The sequence below is a fragment of the Triturus cristatus genome, chromosome 6 (assembly GCF_964204655.1).
Source record: "Triturus cristatus chromosome 6, aTriCri1.1, whole genome shotgun sequence".
Taxonomy (NCBI): domain Eukaryota; kingdom Metazoa; phylum Chordata; class Amphibia; order Caudata; family Salamandridae; genus Triturus; species Triturus cristatus.
The window spans coordinates 573,899,476-573,918,957 of NC_140589.1; positions in this window are offsets into that span (position 1 = coordinate 573,899,476).

Sequence of the window (19,482 nt, forward strand, 5' to 3'; positions counted from 1 at the left end):
TGGAGTCCCCCCGGAACCCCCTCCGGGTCCTACATGCTAACAGGCTAAAACCCCACTTCGCCCGGACCGAACTGAGCCTGCTGCTGGCGACTGACGAAGGGGGCGAGGACGATTCCGAGCCCTTGCCCGACCTCTTGCAATCCGACATTCACGATGGATCAATCGAAGGGGTCCAACTCGCCTCGTCCCTGACCCCGGAACAGCGCAACGACTGCCAGCAATTACTGCGGGACTACGCAGCCCTCTTCTCTCTCACCCCGGGGGTGACCCACTGGTGCGTCCACGATGTCGACACCGGGGAGAGCCCCCCCATACGACACAGAGCCTACCGGGTGCCTGACCGAGTGCGGGCCTGCATCCAGGCCGAAGTAGCGAAGATGCTGGCCCTGGGGGTCATCGAGCCTTCCGACAGCCCGTGGGCCAGCCCTGTCGTCCTGGTGCCCAAGGCCGCAGCTCCCGGTCACCCCCCAGAGTTGCGATTCTGCGTGGACTACCGAGCCCTGAATGCGGTAACCAAGACAGACGCACACCCGATACCCCGGGCCGACGAACTCATCGACCGCCTAGGGGCCGCTCGCTACTTGAGCACGCTGGACCTCACCGCCGGGTACTGGCAAATCCAGCTCACCCCCGGCGCCCAAGAAAGATCCGCCTTTTCGACCCCGGATGGGCATTACCACTTTCGGGTGATGCCCTTCGGAATGAAGAACGCCCCGGCCACCTTCCAAAGACTGGTGAACAAGGTGTTGGCCGGGCTTGAGGCCTTCAGCGCGGCCTACTTAGATGACATTGCCGTGTACAGCAACCACTGGGCCGAGCACCTCCTCCACCTGAAGGCCGTCCTGGCCGCCCTCCAGCGGGCCGGACTCACGATCAAGGCCAGCAAATGTCAAATCGGCCACGGATCCGTGACCTACCTGGGCCATCAAGTGGGGAGCGGGCAGGTGGCCCCCCTCCAAGCGAAGATAGATGCCATCCAGACCTGGGAACCCCCCACTACCCAGACCGCTGTCCGGGCCTTCCTGGGCCTCACCGGATACTACCGGCGGTTTATCCGGGACTATGGGAGCATTGTTGGCCCCCTCACAGAGTTAACGTCCAAAAAGCAGCCCAAGAAGGTACACTGGACACCCCGCTGCCAAACAGCCTTCGACACCCTAAAGACAGCCATGTGTACTGCTCCGGTGCTGCAGGCCCCGGACTACCAGAAGGAGTTCGTGGTACAGACGGACGCCTCTGAGTATGGGATCGGGGCCGTCCTATCCCAAGCCGACGAAAAGGGGCTCGACCGACCAGTGGCCTTCATCAGCCGACGACTACTGCCCCGAGAGCAACGCTGGAGCACTATTGAGCGTGAGGCCTTCGCTGTGGTGTGGGCCCTCAAGAAGCTCCGGCCCTACCTCTTTGGCACCCACTTCCGGGTCCAGACCGACCACCGGCCCTTGTAATGGTTAATGCAAATGCGGGGCGAGAACCCCAAGCTGCTGCGGTGGTCCATCTCGCTACAAGGGATGGACTTTGACGTCGAACACCGGCCCGGCAATGACCACGCCAACGCCGACGGCCTGTCCCGCTTCTTCCGCCTTGACGAGGAGAATCCCCAAGGAGATGGGTGACTCTCCATGCCTTCGGCTGGGGGGGACGCCTGTTGGACCCGGCCGCGTGGCGTGGTCCTTAACCCCCTGGATTGTGCCCGTTCCCCACCCCGGCCTTCACGGGCCACCCGTCTGAACTGCACCAAGGCCCTTCACCCGGAGCTGCACGTGGTCGCATACTCCTCGTGGCTCCGCCATCTTGTTGGCATCCACGTCACACCGTGCACCCCCGCTCAACCCGGCCTCGACCCCAGCGAAGCCCCGACATCGAGGCACCACGAACTAGCCAGGGGGTGCCGCAGGACCCATTCATCGCCCCCGGCGGAGGACAGTATCGATGGGACCCCCAACTGTCCTCCCCTCTCGAGGTGTGATCGCCCTGCAACTCCCATGGGCCTGGCGCCTCTCCTGCTGGGCGTCTGGCCACCTCCACCCGGCCACTCCGCCCCCTCGGGCGCATAGGTCCGGACATCAAAGGGCTCCAGACCTATATCTGGGGCGACCCCACCACAGCTCGGCAGTTGTATCCCGGAGTCGAGAGCCCTGCTGATTGAATCGCGGCTGACCCTACGGAGAAGAACTCTTGTCGGAACTATCACGAGCCCTGCTGACTGCGTCGCGGCTCCCTCTTGTGAACCCTTTCTGAACCACCTGGAACATCGGAGCCCTGCTGACGCCGTCGCGGCCCAACCTCGCTGGAACCTTCCTAAGAGCCCTGCTGACGACGTCGCGGCTCGAGCTGAGCAGAAACCATCTTGAGAGCCCTGCTGATTTGATCGCGGCTCTCCACGAACTGTACGCCAGAGCCCTGCTGACGCCGTCGCGGCTCGACCCATCCGAGATCCGGAGGTCCTCCAGCTTGAGGATAAGAACTGGGCCCCAGGTACCCTCGTACCGCATTCCTGCCAAAGACTGTCCCGCTACCCCGACCCTTCCAAAGAGACACTGAGACTTTTGGTGGATCCCTCGATCCCTTCGTGTAAATATTGACCTCGTAACCTTTTTATTGCTGATAAAGAATTGCTTGTCACAAGACAACCTCCTTGAGTCCTGTGTGGTGGTGTTACTGTGCTAGTACGTGATAGGAGAAGGATCTCTCAGGAGACTTCTCGGCAGCGCTCAGCTACTTCGTGCAGTGTGAGGGCCCCCCCCCTTGGTGGTCGTACCGACTCCTCGGGGTCCGCCTTCCAACAACAACTTAAATGACCAGACACCCGACTCCGAAACCACCTCCTTCTCCAGCAATGTCACCCAGTCCACCATCTCCTCCTGGACCCCAGTCAACACTGAAGACACCACGTCGACCATGAAAGGCATCCACTCAGGAGTCCCCATGGACCCATACCCTCCACACATCTACCACAGAGTCGCCACTGCCATCGCTCCCAAACTACGATGCACCATCATCGCCACCTTCAAGACCGGCATCTTTCCCGATGACTGGAAATGTGCAGAAGTCAGACTCCTGCTCAAAAAGCCCTCAGCAGATCCCACTGACCTCAAGAACTACCGACCCATCTCCCTCCTCCCCTTTGTGGCCAAAGCCACTGAGAAGACTGCCAATACACAACTAACCAAATTCAGTGAAGAAAACTTCATCCTCGTCCCCTACCATTCCAGATTCCGCAGCAAGCACAGCACCAAGACCACCCTACTTGCTGCCACAGGTGACATCCGCACCCTCCTCAACCAAGGACACACCACAGCCCTCATCCTACTCGACCTCTCGGCAGCGTTTGACACCATCTCCCACCGCACACTCACAGTCAGACTCCACGACACCGGCAACAAGGAACAGCCCTCGACTGGATCCGCTCGTTCCTTACCGGCAGAACCCAAAGAATCAGCCTGCCACCCTTCCTCTCCGAACCCATGGAAATCAACTGCAGAGTATTCCAAGGATCGTCGCTCAACCCCATGCTTTTCAACATCTACATGACCCCCCTCGCTGCCATCGTCAGACAGCACGGACTCAGCAGAATATCCTACACCGACGACACCCAGCTCATCCTCTCCCTCACCAAAGACCCTATCACCGCCAGACTAAACTTCCAGGAAGGAATGAAAGACGTCGCATCCTGGATGAGCAGCAGCTGCCTGAAGCTCAACTCCGAGAAGACAGAAGTCCTCGTCCTCGGACCCTCCCCTTCTGCATGGGAAAACACCTGGTGGCCCAACGCCTTCGGCAGCCCTCCCATGGACCATGGCCGAAACCTCGGCATCGTACTCTACTCCTCCCTCTCCATGACCTGACAGGTCAAAGCCATCATCTCCATCTGCTTCAACACCCTCCACATCCTCCGAAAGACCTTCAAATGGATCCCCCCGAATCAAGGAAGGCAGTTACCCACACACTCATAACCAGCAGACTAAACTACAGAAACTCCCTCTACGCCGGGATCAACAAGTCTCTGCTCCACAAGCTTCAGACCATACAGAATACTGCAGCCAGACTCGTCCTCGGCATCCCTCTACATGAACACATCACCCAACATCTGCAGAACCTACACTGGCTCCCCGTTGCGAAGAGAATTGTCAAGATTCTCACCCATGCCTAGAAATGCCTCCACAACACCGGCCTCCAATATCTCAATGAGAGAATCTCATTCCACGTACCCAAGAGAAACCTCCAATTCGCCGACCTCGCCTTCGCCAAAACTCCACACATCCGCAGAGCCAAAACAGGTGGAAGAGACTTCTCCTACATCGCAGCCAAGACCTGGAACGAGCTGCAGACCAACATCAGGCGCTGCCCCTCCCTGAACATCTTCAGAAAGATGCTTGAATAAACACTTAGCAAGGACCAGCTCTGGTCATGCATAACCCCCATTACCATGACATAACTACCCTGTGGATTTTCAGTACAGTGACCTTTTGCTGGGCAGGTCAAAGTAGCATGTAGGTAAGCTGCATGGCTTTAAGATTTTGTTTGACATCAAGAAAGGACCTGTGTCCCTGTTGAACCTTAAGGGTGTAGTCCGAGAAGATCATGATGGGGTTGTTGCCCAAGGATGGTATAGTTATCCTCCACGCCGCTTGAAGACATTCTGGTCCCTGTAGGTAAGGAGGTGAACTCTAAATGGGCTTGGCAGGGAGGTCAGAGGTTGCCATGTCACCAGCGAGCGATGAGAATGCTCCATCACGAAACACTGTGAAAGATCTTCCACTTGGACCCATGATCGAAGTCATAAGGTGATGAATTGAGATGGCTGAAATCTCTTTGTCCCTTTCGGCATTCCCACAATTCAAATGTTGTTATTGCAGCAAGAGTGTCCTTCTGCATTCTCTGCCTGGTGTTCCAGTTTACTGTTAGTTTGTAGGAGTCACGTAACTTGTCCCTGAAGCGTTTGTATTGTTTCTTCTGCTTCTGAGATCCTACCCTCTGCTTCCGTCACTCTGTCAACAGTCTTGCAGAGGTCTTGATGAAGAAGGGAGAGGTCCAGACTGACCTCACCAATCCTATTTACCAGGGAGGAACGAGTGTCTTCCATGGCTTGCAGAATCATGTTTATAGCTACGCTCGCGATTGCTTCCTGGACCTTTCGAACAGAATGGGATTCTGTTGAAGCTGTGTGCTTGGTAAATATCTATTCGGTGGATTGTCCCCTTGTTGGGTGGGTTTTTCCTTTCCCATGGCACACCCCAGTCAGGCTCACCTGGCAGCTTGTTGTTGCCGCCATCAACGTGGGGGTAGTTGCACTGATCTGTCAGCACCACTGCCGAGATATTCCTGCAGCCCTGGATGTGCATAGTGGAGTAGTGGATATTTCAGGTCCACTGAGGGGGGAGGTTTTGCACCCCTTGCTGTGAGTCAGAATGAAGGAACACACCTTGCACCCGGTATTTCTAATACAGATGCACATGTTTCTCAATGGAGATTAGGATGACGCAGTTCCTGGAAGTGTCAGTGTCCCGTAAATTGCCAGGCGGGGGTGCAGGCCAACACCAAGGTTCATTCAAAAAGGAGCCACACTCATAGGCCCTTGGTTCCCTGCCACTTGTGAAGCCCCGCTGCTCACCTCACGTTATTGGTGGGATCAGGGCCCAGAAAAAATGGGTCCTCTATGGTGGCCGCGTCTGAAGGCTTAGGCTGGGCCTTCACGTGAAGTCACTACCTCATTTTCGTTGCTGCAAAGAACACAATCTGTGGGGTCCTTTAGGGCCCACCACCAAAGCCGGTCCGAGCCCATCTCCAGAGGCAAGGATGAGCTCTACATGAACAAGGGAATGGGCTTGCGTCCTCGGCCGCCACCCATTTCGGCTTTGTGGCATTGGCACAGGCTACGCCCCTCCACATCTTCACAGTGCAGCTCTGTCAGGTGAGAGCCGGATACCTGGTTGATGACCTCTGTGATGTGTGCGGCTTGGGTACAGCCCTCTCACCTCTAACCCACTCAGCCTTTTCCACTGCTGCCACCTCAACCCTCAACCCTGAACCCTCAGCCACCATCTTGAAGTCGTAGCCTGGGACCGCAGTCCATTCCCATGGTACCTTACTACCTAGAGTGCCACCAAAAACAGGTTCCTGTGAAAAGAGCTGTAACTCTGGGTGTGATGATATATGGCAATACGTAGGAAGGATGCTGGATTATGTAAAATTATTGGTGAAGCTGCAGGAGCTGGGGTTTAATGCATGTTGTTAGCCACCTTGACAGGCCACGCCCCCGGATTAACATTGTTGCACATGAAAACGCCAATCACTGTTCGAATATACACTAAACATCAAATAAGAAATATTTGGGAACTAGCTGAAGCAATGAATGGCCCTTCAAGAAACAGGAGTGATAGGCATTGAAATTGTTAGAGAGACAACAAATGAGCTTCCTCATTAGGAAGGGACATTAATAGATTTTAATTTGATCGGCACACAGACACCATGAAGAGGGCTTCTATTTTACATTTTTTCCTGAAATGGAAAATCACAGAAACATGCAGACGGAAAGGCTTGCTCATTGCAAAATAAAAATCCACATTTTCTCTGAATGGATGTCAATGAAAGCTAGCTGCGCCTTGTCTTTGACTAGGGCCCGGTTATGCTAACTCAAACACATCTGATGTAAGCATTACATTCTAATTAATAAAAACAATCCTACACTACGCATCCTGAAACTAGACTATGAAAGCAAGCAAGCACATATGCAGCGCTTTCAGGGTAGTTGTAGTAGTCGCTCCTTTATTATCAGTTACAAAAATGAACAGTGTATTTTTAGATTGTGTGGTCGTGTGCCAAAATCATCCATATTGTCATTAGTGCCCTGGCACCTGGTGTTGAAGTTGTATGTTTCAAGGTCATTGTGACAGTGGAGATTGCGGTTTTCGTGGAGGCATTTTAGTAGACCTTTGTTTGTCTAGATCTGCTCTCAGGGGAAGGTAACAGACATATCGTCAAGATTTTACTCCTTACGTTATTGAGAAGAGCCTCCTGAGTCTGCTTCTTGCAGATGGCTTTTAGAAAGTGTTCTAATCGTCTGCAACACACTTCTTCCCCTAGGGCCAGTGTTTAGCAATCTTTTATGTCAAATGGGAGCAGAGGGTGGAATATGGAGCTTAATTCTCGAAGAAGGGCGCCCATCAGAGGCCGATGCCTTTACCTTATTAGAAATCTCTACTTTCTCTATTACCGTAATTTGCAGTGATAGGTCTATGACGTGAGAGTGTCCTTAAGTGCCACACATGACACATTTGACTGAGGCAGCCTGAAGGCATGGGCCTTTGCAATAGTTCCTGCTGATTCATTTTTGAACAAGTGCAAGTGCAGTCCTGTGTAGTAAGTACACACAGAATCGTTTACAAGTCATTCTTCAGTGTATTTAAGAAGTTGCATCACACACCCATTCGTTGTCCTTTCTGTAGTTTAATCTAGTACATATCATTCAGCCGGGTTTATGTTGAAGGCTGCTAAAATTGATACACGTGCAAAGTGTAAGGTTGTCTGTCGACACACCAAAACCCCAGCAATACATCTTGACCAGGACAACGACATGTTGCCTATTGTTGAGATGGCTTCATTCCTTTACTATAAAAGACAAGTCCTCTGAACTCAAAGTGGCCATGCACCTCTTGCAGCTTTTCACATGATATAACAAGCATTGGCATAGCCAATAGGTCTCGCCTTTGGGACCTTATAAGTGTTTAGCCATGCAACAGTTGCATAACTAAATACTTATAAGGTCCCAAAAGCGAGACCTATTGGCTATGCAAAGCGGCCGCGAAAGTGAAAGTAATCGCGGTAAATCGCGGCGCGCGCCCGTGCACATGCACCGTAGCTCTAGGCTGGCCTGGTAGCACTTTTTGGAGCCCTCTCAATAAGTCTCGCCAGACCAGCGCATGCGCTGGGTCAGGCGAGACCTAAAAAGGGCCACTGGAATTATGTGACGGGAGAGGCCCAAGTTATGTGGCAGGGAAGAGTAAATTAAGCAGCAAGAAAAGCCAACTTATGCGGCACAATACGGCACATTTTGTGATAGTATTACTTCATTATTTCATCATTTTTAAACTTGGTGACCCTATCTGGGTATTGGTTGCACCTCAATACTACCGGTTTAACATCCAAATATAGCAATGAGCAACAGAATAGTGACCAGTTGAGCTTTGCTAAAGGACCTTCCGCTTCGTGCCAACATGTGCCACTGCAGTTTTAGTAACTTTTGAACCGTTTGAGCTAGAAACAAAATTTGTTTTTGTTAAACTCTGCAGATTATGTGGTAGATGATGGATGATGTGGCAAATGCGACTGATCTATAATTATGTGAAAATTGACACAGCCGCACAATTTCATAATTCCAGGTGCCCTGGATATGAATGACGAATGCATGGTTGTGTATTGAAGCCAAAATGGCTATTCACAATTTTGTGCTTCCCCTCGAGCAGTTCAGCCAGGGAGGTCGCGCCAACCGTAATCAGAAAGTCAAAGCACAGCCTGTGTGGTTGGCGTCTCATTAGAGAACGGTGTATACAATGGGCATATGTCTTCAACTGAGTCTCTAGCAGCAGTACAGGTGGTACATACCAGTGGCAGGGCACTCCAGAGGCAAGGAGCCGGTGGCTTACTAGCACCCAGACTCACCAGTGCTGAAGTAGGATCATTTGGTGTACATAACACCTCAAAAGAACAATCGTACAGAAAATCAGTAGGTGACCCCAGCAGGGCAGCAGGTAAAAGAGGGCCGAGTGAGGGACAGCTGACAGCTGCTCAGTGAGTGAGCACAGTGTGGAACCCACAAAGCTGAGGCTTGCAATCGCCTCATCACCAGTTGTGTGGGTCTCAGGTAACATACTGGTGCACACACACGATGATGCGGGAACACAATACTTTTATGGCTCTGGCTGTTACAAGTGCTGTGAGTTTCTCTCCCTGCTTGTCTGCCCAGTTGGTCCATTACACAGATTCTGACCCTTCACTGTCACTGCTTCTCCTCTTCCTTTTTACTCTAGTGCTTCCTGGTAGGGAAGCATATCACGACACCTTCACAGTCCACTGCTACTCACGACATGACAGTGCTTAAGAATTACATACAACCTAACTTTTCTGTAGTCTCCTCGGTTCAGGGCACCTGCCGTTTGGACAACATTAAGACTTTTAAGAGACAACTGCAGAAAAACTGAGTTATGAGCACTAAGCCATAGGGTGTGGGAGGCCTTTATCACCCTTAAGTCAAATGTCTTAATCCATTCACTTTTTAAGTGCACCTTACCATGTCTACCATCCTGTAAATGTAATTTTTGACATGCATGTTGTCCCTAGAATTGATTTCATGGGTAAACAAATCCAGAGACCTGTTTCAATAACCGCTTAGAGCCTTTCTGCTGCTCAAACGTTAGCAGTGGGCAAAGTTGGCAGAACTCCTTCGACATATCAATCTTTACTAGATGTACAGCAATTTGAAAGCCTTATAACACCTTGATATTAGTCGACTTTGTTTCAGTGGTGGCTGTTGCAATACAGAAGTGGTGTGACAGCAGGGAAGGGGGAAGAGGAGATGGAAGGATGGACTAAATAAATAATGAAAAGATGACATACCTGCCAGTCGCAGCCTCTCCTCCGTCCTCCTCTGACTCCCGGCAGTACAGAGACTCCTAGACTCCCCTAAGCCAATCACGACGCTGCTGTCATGCTGGTAATGGTATTACCAGCATGATAGCTGCGTCATGTTTGGTCTGAGTGGCCTGGTTTGCTGCTCAGACAGTGCTGGAGACCCTGGGACTGTTCTCCACCAACTGTGCAACACACCTGGGTGGAGAAATGCTAAGTGCTCATGACTGTCTGCCGTCCAAAGATGGCCGACCAAACCTTCATGCGCACTTATGGTGACCATCACTCCTCCTCCCTGTAGGAAAGTTGGTTTCTGTTGCAGTAACCACCCCCCCTATTTTGCCAGACTACTGATGCACTTTTACTTGCCTGCCAATCAGGTTCCCAGGGCCTGTATACTTTCCCCAAAACTAACCCAATTTTGGCATCTCTGGCCACAGGTGAGCCCCTGGTAAATGGTACCACAGGTACCCAGGGCACTCTGAACAGGGAAGACGTCTAAGGGCTGCAGCACTTATCGTGCCACTCTTAGAGGCCCTGTACCTTTACAGACACACACACTGCCTTTGCAGGCTGTGTGTTTTGGTGCAGAACAAAGTGAAGAGTCGAAATGGCACACATCTCTGTGTGCCATGCCTACAACCCACTGCCCTGGCATAGATCAGTCACCCCTCTAGCTGGGTGCACTATACCAGTGGTGAGGGTACAGGTGCATGAGCCCTGTACCCCTACATTGTCTAAGTCCATTCGTAGACAGTGTAAGTGCAGTACTGCCATTAAGAGTATATGGTGCTGGGAGTTTGTCATTACAAACACCACAGCACCATAATGGCTACACTGAAAACTGAGAAGTTTGGTATCAAACTTCTCAGCACATTAAACCCACACTGATGCCAGTGTGGGATTTAATGAAAAATGCACACAGATGGCATCTTAGAGCTGCCCCCTGAAAACTAACCTTCCACTAGTGTCCAGGCTGAGTGGCTGCTTTCAGCTTCCACCACCAGACATGTTTCTGGACCCCTGGGTCGAGAGCCTGCTGCTCTCTGGGGCCTGAAACAATGCACAACCTGGGACGAGGTGCGAGGCCTCCTCACCCAGGATGGGCAGGCTTCACGAAAGGGAAGCTTCAAAGGCTTGCCGCCTTTGTGAGTTTCCCCAGGCCACTTGCTGTTCTCAGCAACTGGTCCCCACTGGTTCTGACCCCCACTTTGGGCGGGAGAACCGGTGGGAAAAACAAGTGAGGAAGAGAGGTGTGCCCACCTCTGCCAACTCCACCCCTATGGTGGGGGAGGTGAGGTGAAGCACAACTCTAAGTCCACACCATCTTGAAGATGGGGGGGACTCAGCCAACCAGGTACAGGCTCATGCCCCCCCTCCCACTGGAGGGTGGCATAATAGGGGGTGTACCCACCCCAGGGAAGGGCCCCATTGGTCCCTGCTTGATACCTACCTGTAACGCCCCTAAATCTAGTATTCAGGGGCACCCCTGAACCTTGCTTCCTAAGACAAGAACCTGCAACAGGAAAAGAAGAAGAAGGACCAAACAGCCATGCTGAAGCTAAAAAGAGGAAGATGCCCACTGACTTGGCCCCAGCCCTACCAGCCTGTCGCCACCTCGAATCTGCTCCTGCAAAATCACGGTGTGTCTTGTAGCCAGCAACCTCGAAAACCACAGAGGACTTGGCTGCCTTCAAGCACAAAGACTTTGTCTCCCGTGAACACCGGATTTGTTCATCTGCAACCTCTGGCACCGGCCGGACACTGCAGATCCGCCCCACTCTGCACCCGCTATCCATGGCCAGAGTTCGAGTGGGCAAACCCCACGAGAAGGTCACCCTGGCAATCCTGACCTGAGATCAGGCGACCCCTGACCTGCCTCAAGCCTCCAGCCGACGCCTGCAGCCTAAATCTAGAAGACCCCCCTAACCGCGACCAGGAGCTGGTAGGAAGTTCCAACCCCAAAAGGCACACCAGCACTTGACGCCCCACAGCCTTGTGTGCCCAAACCGACAGAGCCTAACCACCCCCTAACTTCCAAACTTACCTCTCGAAGTGGTGATTTCACCCAGAAGACCTTTTTCCCGAGCCTGCAGTGCCTTTGCAAACCGGATGATCCCCATTGAAACCAACAGGCGCCCGACGTTGAAACAGCACCCTGCACCTGGCCGCCCTAGTGCCGCTCAGGGTGTAACGAGAGTGCATCCTTGACCCTGGGGCAAACTTTGTTTTAACCCCAGAAGCTCAACTCCAAAGACCGATTACTTACCTGGTAACGGTTAACTTCATTTTTCTCCATAGGAACCTATTGACTGTTTTTCTCTGAAAAAAGTTCTAAGTGTGGAGTTGATTTGTATGGACACCTGAAAAATAACAATTGTGCAAAACTGATTTTACTTACCTTTTCTCTAGGAAATGTCCCAGTGTGATATCTAAAAAGTAATCTCAAAAGTAACGTAAAAGTAACACCTGTAATTTTCATTGCAATGTCGATACAAAGTATGTGTACAGCATTTCACAGTATTGAATTACCAGCATCTCAAACTGTAACCATGTCAAAGTACATTTACAATTGCATTTTAAACTACATATTTACTGCAAAGTATTTATCAACGTACCTGTGCCAGACTTGCTTGATTCTAGGAAAATAAAATAACTAAAAGAATATTTTTATACAAAACCAATTGGTCTGAAGTTCAGTCTTTGAGTGTGTGAAATCATTTGCTGATTGAGTGGGTACAACAAAAGCTTAACACTGTCCTCTGATACTACCACAAATAGAGAGTGAGGTGCCATCTAACATTTACCTCTGCCTACCTTTGGGGTTCCACTGGACTCTGTGCACACCATACCTCACTTTGGTATAGTATATACAGAGCCAGCTTCCTACACTCCCTGCTTGCCAGGACAGCCCAGCCCCACCATGCCCTACACTGCCTCGGACTCAGGACTGAAAAATAAAATGATAATAGTATCGTGTTATTATCATTTTCCTTTTCCTTTGTGCACTGCTCAGAGACCCTGAATGGAGGAGCCGTTGCTGCTTTGTTTTGGCTAATCCATTTTTGTTATGCATTAGAACTGTAATTATGGAAATGTCTGTTTTTGATCTTCAGGTAAGTTATCAGAAACTCATCTGATGTATGGCTGTACCAGTGGAGATTTACTTTAATTGATCGAAGTACATTTGCAGCCATGAAAGATGTTTATTCATTTCAGATTTGATTTTAATGAGTAATTACATAAAAGAAGATTATTACACAGAGGCAGATCTGGTTTCTGTAACTTCTGCTCTGTGATCCTTGAGCACTGCTCATCCCAGGCAGTAAATGAAAATATGGAAGAGGAATATGAGTTTTGGAGTTTAGATTTTATGTACAAAATGTACTCTTTTTTGGTCAGAGAAGATTCATAAATATCCCCCGCATCCCTCAAGTAAAGCTTGAGAGCAGTTCCTCCTCACCCACAATGCAGCAATGCATGCAAAAAAGCAGGTGGCCCAAGAAGAGACGGATTTTCCACTAATTTCATTTTTCTGGTGGATTCTGTAATAGATTAGATTTGCCATTTACGTATTCGTGGATTGTAAAGAACCCTCGGACAACTATATGAATAACAGCTGTGTATATCTATGAACCACCAAAGACATCTTAAAACTGTTAGCGAGCAGTGGAAGATTAATAAGGTTTCCAAGGTTTTTACTACATTACACGCTTGCCACTCAATTGACATGAGATGGCGACCCATTCATTCTATGTGGAATGACATTGAAATCTCCTGCAGTCCTTTGTTTGCAGTGGTAATCCGTCAAACTTGGCTTTAAACCACGAGCATTTAGATCTTGCTCATGACGCACGCAGAAACAGTAGGGCTCCAATCTATCTCTAACATGGCTCTGTGTTTTTCTGCCTGTAAAGCCTTTCTTTTTCTAACAGAAAAACCCACATACTGTAATTACTCAGAGGGAGCATAAAATCACGGGCCATGACTGGAATAGAAAAGAGAAGTGCTCTCAATGACTGTAACCAAAGCTGGACTGGCAGACAGCAGGACTCACAATGGCTGGGCCTAATATAGGATAATCATATATTCAATTTATTCTGGTTTCTTTTCTAGCAGGCTGTTTCCTTTGATACCTACTCACCACCCCTCCCACGCATGGTTTTCTTCCTCCTTTCTGCCGGTCCAACCCTGTTCGGTGTAATTCTAGATTACATGCGAAGTCAACATTGTGTACACAGTGGGCATCGCTCGAGTGCATTCCCCAATAGTAATTAGCCCTGCCATGTTACCTAGAAAGTACATCTGTTGAACTGTCCTGACTTTTGTAGTACTGTATGAATGCATTTGCACTTGGCGGACAAGTAGTGTAAACACAGATATAATGAACTCACGCCCACGTGAGTTTTCCGTGCAGACTGGCTAATGCACTTAAGTACTGGCCTGTATCATGCCTGCTAGTTCAAGCCGGTGTTTTCCACGACGGCGGCAACCAATACTGCTAAATTGGCAGTGGTTGTGTGTCTGTGTTTACTTCTAGCACATGACAAGGAGAAAAGCTTAGATTTCCTTACACCTAGATTTGTTTTTCTATTTTACATATTAGTCCAGAGGGAAGCACGCTGCAGGGATGGAACACCCGATTGGAGGAAAGGATCCCATTTACATTTAACACAGCTGCACTTGGAAAATCCTATTGGGAGACTTCCGAAGCCTCAATACATAATATGTGACTGGAGAATGGCAGAGGAAGCGCAAGGTGGTCGATACACCATTCTTTATAACTTGCCTGTTCAAATGCACTCGACATTTTGTGAAAAATAGTGCAGTTTGCCAGCGGTGGAGCAATGATCCATGGGCCCCACCGCAAGTAAGGGAATGGACTTCCGAGCAATTGTTGTGTAGTACAGTATTACAATGATCACGGTCAGTTTGGTGCCTCCGGGCTCTGGTACCACTGCACCTGCTGCACCACTTACAGCTACGCACCTGCAATTCGTAAATGCTTTACAATCGTCTTGCCAGCTAGGGTGCCGATCACGATCCTGTAAAAACCGGGTACGAACCGTCGGACGGAGCATATTCTCCGTCCGACGCGTACCCGGTCGTCAAAATATACCAACATGGAATTACGATTCGCACGGAAACACCATTTCCGTACGAATCGTACAAAACCCCGACCGACAAAAATAAACCTACAAATGCGATCCGGGAAAGTGCCGACGTGACGTCGGGACGCACGCAGCCTGCCATTCACGAACCAGGAATTACGATTCGCACCGACGTCATCCCGCACGGTGAATATTTTCCGGCTGCCAAAAACTGCCGGGAAATCAGGACGACGCAAACAAGGAGGACCTGTACGCGACGGACAGACATGGACCCGAACCTACGTGTCATCCCGGCCCTCATAGCAGTCGACCTCCTCCACAGGTTCCGACGCAGACACCGCAGAAGGTCAGAACAACAAAGGGAGGGGGGAAAGGGGGGGGGGGTGGCAGGACCAGGGCAGGCCACAAAACCCCCACCAAAGTCACACAGCACACATGCCCTGGACATACCTGACCCTCAGGCCCTGGTCACTACGAGGGGGTGGGGGCGTGTCCAGCTAAGCCAGCGACCGCCACAACGGAAGTTCTTGACGACGTGAACCGGCAACACAACCAGACAGGTACGTCCCGTACCCGGGCCGCACAAGCATCACATAGCATGGGGACGGATATGTACGGACCGTACCCCCACCCCGTATGCATGGAGCGTACCCCCAACCCCAACAGTGTAAGTACGACACGTACCCCCACCCGCGTATGCAAGGAGCGTACCCCCCACCCCAACAGTGTAAGTACGACACGTACCCCCACCCGCATATGCAAGGAGCGTACCCCCCCATGCCAACAGTGTAAGTACGACACGTACCCCCACCCGCGTACGTATGGAGCGTACCCCCCACCCCAACAGTGTAAGTATGACCCGTACCCTCACCTGCGTACGTATGAAGCGGACCCCCACCCCAACAGTGTATGTACGGACCATACCCCCACCCCAACCGTGTATGTACGACCCGTACCCTCACCCGCGGACGTATGGAGCGTACCCCCCACCCCAACAGTGTAAGTACGACACGTACCCCCACTCGCGTATGCAAGGAGCGTACGCCCCATGCCAACAGTGTAAGTACGACACGTACCCCCACCCACGTACGTATGGAGCGTACCCCCCACCCCAACAGTGTAAGTATGACCCGTACCCTCACCCGCGTACGTATGGAGCATACCCCCACCCCAACAGTGTATGTACGGACCGTACCCCCACCCCAACCGTGTATGTACGACCCGTACCCTCACCCGCGGACGTATGGAGCGTACCCCCCCACCCCAACAGTGTAAGTACGACCGGTACCCCCACCCCAACCGTGTATGTACGACCCGTACCCTCACCCGCGTACGTATGGAGCGTACCCCCACCCCAACAGTGTATGTACGGACCGTACCCCCACCCCAACCGTGTATGTACGACCCATACCCTCACCCGCGGACGTATGGAGTGTACCCCCCACCCCAACAGTGTAAGTACGACCCGTACCCCAACCGTGTTTGTACGACCCGTACCCTCACCCGCGTACGTATAGAGCGTACCCCCACCCCAACCGTGTATGTACGGACCGTACCCCCACCTCGTATGCATGGAGCGAACCCACACCCGTGTATGTTCTAAGCGTACATATCCTGAAATAGGAGGGGTGTGTGCAGAGTCCTCCCAGCAGTGCCCAGACGCAGGAGGGGTGTGTGCAGAGTCCTCCCAGCAGTGCCCAGACACAGGAGGGGTGGGTGTAGAGTCCTCCCAGCAGTGCCCAGACACAGGAGGGGTGTGTGCAGAGTCCTCCCAGCAGTGCCCAGAGACAGGAGGGGTGTGTGCCTATCACTCCCAGCAGTGCCCAGAGGCAGGAGGGGTGTGTGCAGAGGCCTCCCAGCAGTGCCCAGAGTCAGGAGGTGTGTGTGCAGAGTCCTCCCAGCAGTGCCCAGAGACAGGAGGGGTGTGTGCCTATCACTCCCAGCAGTGCCCAGAGGCAGGAGGGGTGTGTGCAGAGTCCTCCCAGCAGTGCCCAGAGACAGGAGGGGTGTGTGCCTATCACTCCCAGCAGTGCCCAGAGGCAGGAGGGGTTTGTGCAGAGTCCTCCCAGCAGTGCCCAGAGACAGGAGGGGTGTGTGCCTATCACTCCCAGCAGTGCCCAGAGGCAGGAGGGGTGTGTGCCTATCACTCCCAGCAGTGCCCAGAGTCAGGAGGGGTGTGTGCAGAGTCCTCCCAGCAGTGCCCAGAGACAGGAGGGGTGTGTGCAGAGTTCTCCCAGCAGTGCCCAGAGACAGGAGGGGTGTGTGCCTATCACTCCCAGCAGTGCCCAGAGGCAGGAGGGGTGTGTGCAGAGTCCTCCCAGCAGTGCCCAGAGGCAGGAGGGGTGTGTGCAGAGTCCTCCCAGCAGTGCCCAGAGACAGGAGGGGTGTGTGCAGAGTCCTCCCAGCAGTGCCCAGAGACAGGAGGGGTGTGTGCCTATCACTCCCAGCAGTGCCCAGAGGCAGGAGGGGTGTGTGCAGAGGCCTCCCAGCAGTGCCCAGCGTCAGGAGGGGTGTGTGCAGAGTCCTCCCAGCAGTGCCCAGAGACAGGAGGGGTGTGTACCCCACCTCGTATGCATGGAGCGAACCCACACCCGTGTATGTTCTAAGCGTACATATCCTGAAATAGGAGGGGTGTGTGCAGAGTCCTCCCAGCAGTGCCCAGACGCAGGAGGGATGTGTGCAGAGTCCTCCCAGCAGTGCCCAGACACGGGAGGGGTGGGTGTAGAGTCCTCCCAGCAGTGCCCAGACACAGGAGGGGTGTGTGCAGAGTCCTCCCAGCAGTGCCCAGAGACAGGAGGGGTGTGTGCCTATCACTCCCAGCAGTGCCCAGAGGCAGGAGGGGTGTGTGCAGAGGCCTCCCAGCAGTGCCCAGAGTCAGGAGGGGTGTGTGCAGAGTCCTCCCAGCAGTGCCCAGAGACAGGAGGGGTGTGTGCCTTTCACTCCCAGCAGTGCCCAGAGGCAGGAGGGGTGTGTGCAGAGTCCTCCCAGCAGTGCCCAGAGACAGGAGGGGTGTGTGCCTATCACTCCCAGCAGTGCCCAGAGGCAGGAGGGGTGTGTGCAGAGTCCTCCCAGCAGTGCCCAGAGACAGGAGGGGTGTGTGCCTATCACTCCCAGCAGTGCCCAGAGGCAGGAGGGGTGTGTGCAGAGTCCTCCCAGCAGTGCCCAGAGGCAGGAGGGGTGTGTGCCTTTCACTACCAGCAGTGCCCAGAATCAGGAAGGGTGTGTGCAGAGTCCTCCCAGCAGTGCCCAGAGACAGGAGGGGTGTGTGCAGAGTTCTCCCAGCAGTGCCCAGAGACAGGAGGGGTGTGTGCCTATCACTCCCAGCAGTGCCCAGAGGCAGGAGGGGTGTGTGCAGAGTCCTCCCAGCAGTGCCCAGAGGCAGGAGGGTTGTGTGCAGAGTCCTCCCAATAGTGCCCAGAGGCAGGAGGGGTGTGTGCCTATCACTCCCAGCAGTGCCCAGAGTCAGGAGGGGTGTGTGAAGAGTCCTCCCAGCAGTGCCCAGAGACAGGAGGGGTGTGTGCAGAGTTCTCCCAGCAGTGCCCAGAGACAGGAGGGGTGTGTGCCTATCACTCCCAGCAGTGCCCAGAGGCAGGAGGGGTGTGTGCAGAGTCCTCCCAGCAGTGCCCAGAGACAGGAGGGGTGTGTGCCTATCACTCCCAGCAGTGCCCAGAGGCAGGAGGGGTGTGTGCAGAGTCCTCCCAGCAGTGCCCAGAGGCAGGAGGGGTGTGTGCAGAGTCCTCCCAGCAGTGCCCAGAGACAGGAGGGGTGTGTGCAGAGTCCTCCCAGCAGTGCCCAGAGTCAGGAGGGGTGTGTGCCGAACACTCACAGCAGTGCCCATGAAACGCAAAGGGTGGAGTAGCCACAGATACCATGCCCACAAATTTCAGTCAGGTGCACAAAGACCCTGCAGTACATGTACCACATGTGTGCGAGGCTGGGAGTATACGCATGCATAGCGCAGAAAAGAAAACATGTACACATGAAGTCATGGCAATAGTCCACATACACAAGTACAATGACTACCAAGAATGCCACGAATGATGCAGGTGGAGACATCGCTCAGCATGCATGTGCAAAGTAGAAGGAGTCCGTCACACACCCAGCTAATGTACACACAGCTCTGCGCTAAATATTGGGAACACCCTGCAGGGAAGATGTCAGGGTACACAGAGGAAGGAATACACCTTTGGACAATTTCACCATGCAGCAACTGCTTACATGAACACAGAAACCTAGCTAACACCGTGTGATGGCACACAGATCCCAGGGTCCCCCCTATGACCAGCACACTACTACATTTCCCACACAACCAACACATGATCACCACCCAAAATCATGTAGCAGCCCCACCAACACCAATATCAGAAAAGCAGTAGTGTTCAAAGGAAACAAAAATGGCTTTAATCAGCAAGATAAAAATTGTATGTTCGTTGAAAGTTCAATATTTACAAAGCCCATAGGGCAGTCCAGAAGTCACAGCTGGATGGGGGACACAGTGGGATGCGTGTCCCCTAGCTTGCCTGCACAGTTACATTCCGTTGTCTTCCACAGGGGTGAGGGCATCCTGTGGGGGGGAAGAAACAGGCACCGCAGGGACAGGAGGGTGAAGGGTAGGCGTCGTGGGTGCAGGGATGGAGGACTCCACCACAGGGGCTGGGGCAGGGCCAAAGGTGGAGGCCAGGAGCTCGCTGCACACCTCAGCCAGGTCCGCCAGGGAATCCCCTGCACCCGAACGAACCACAGG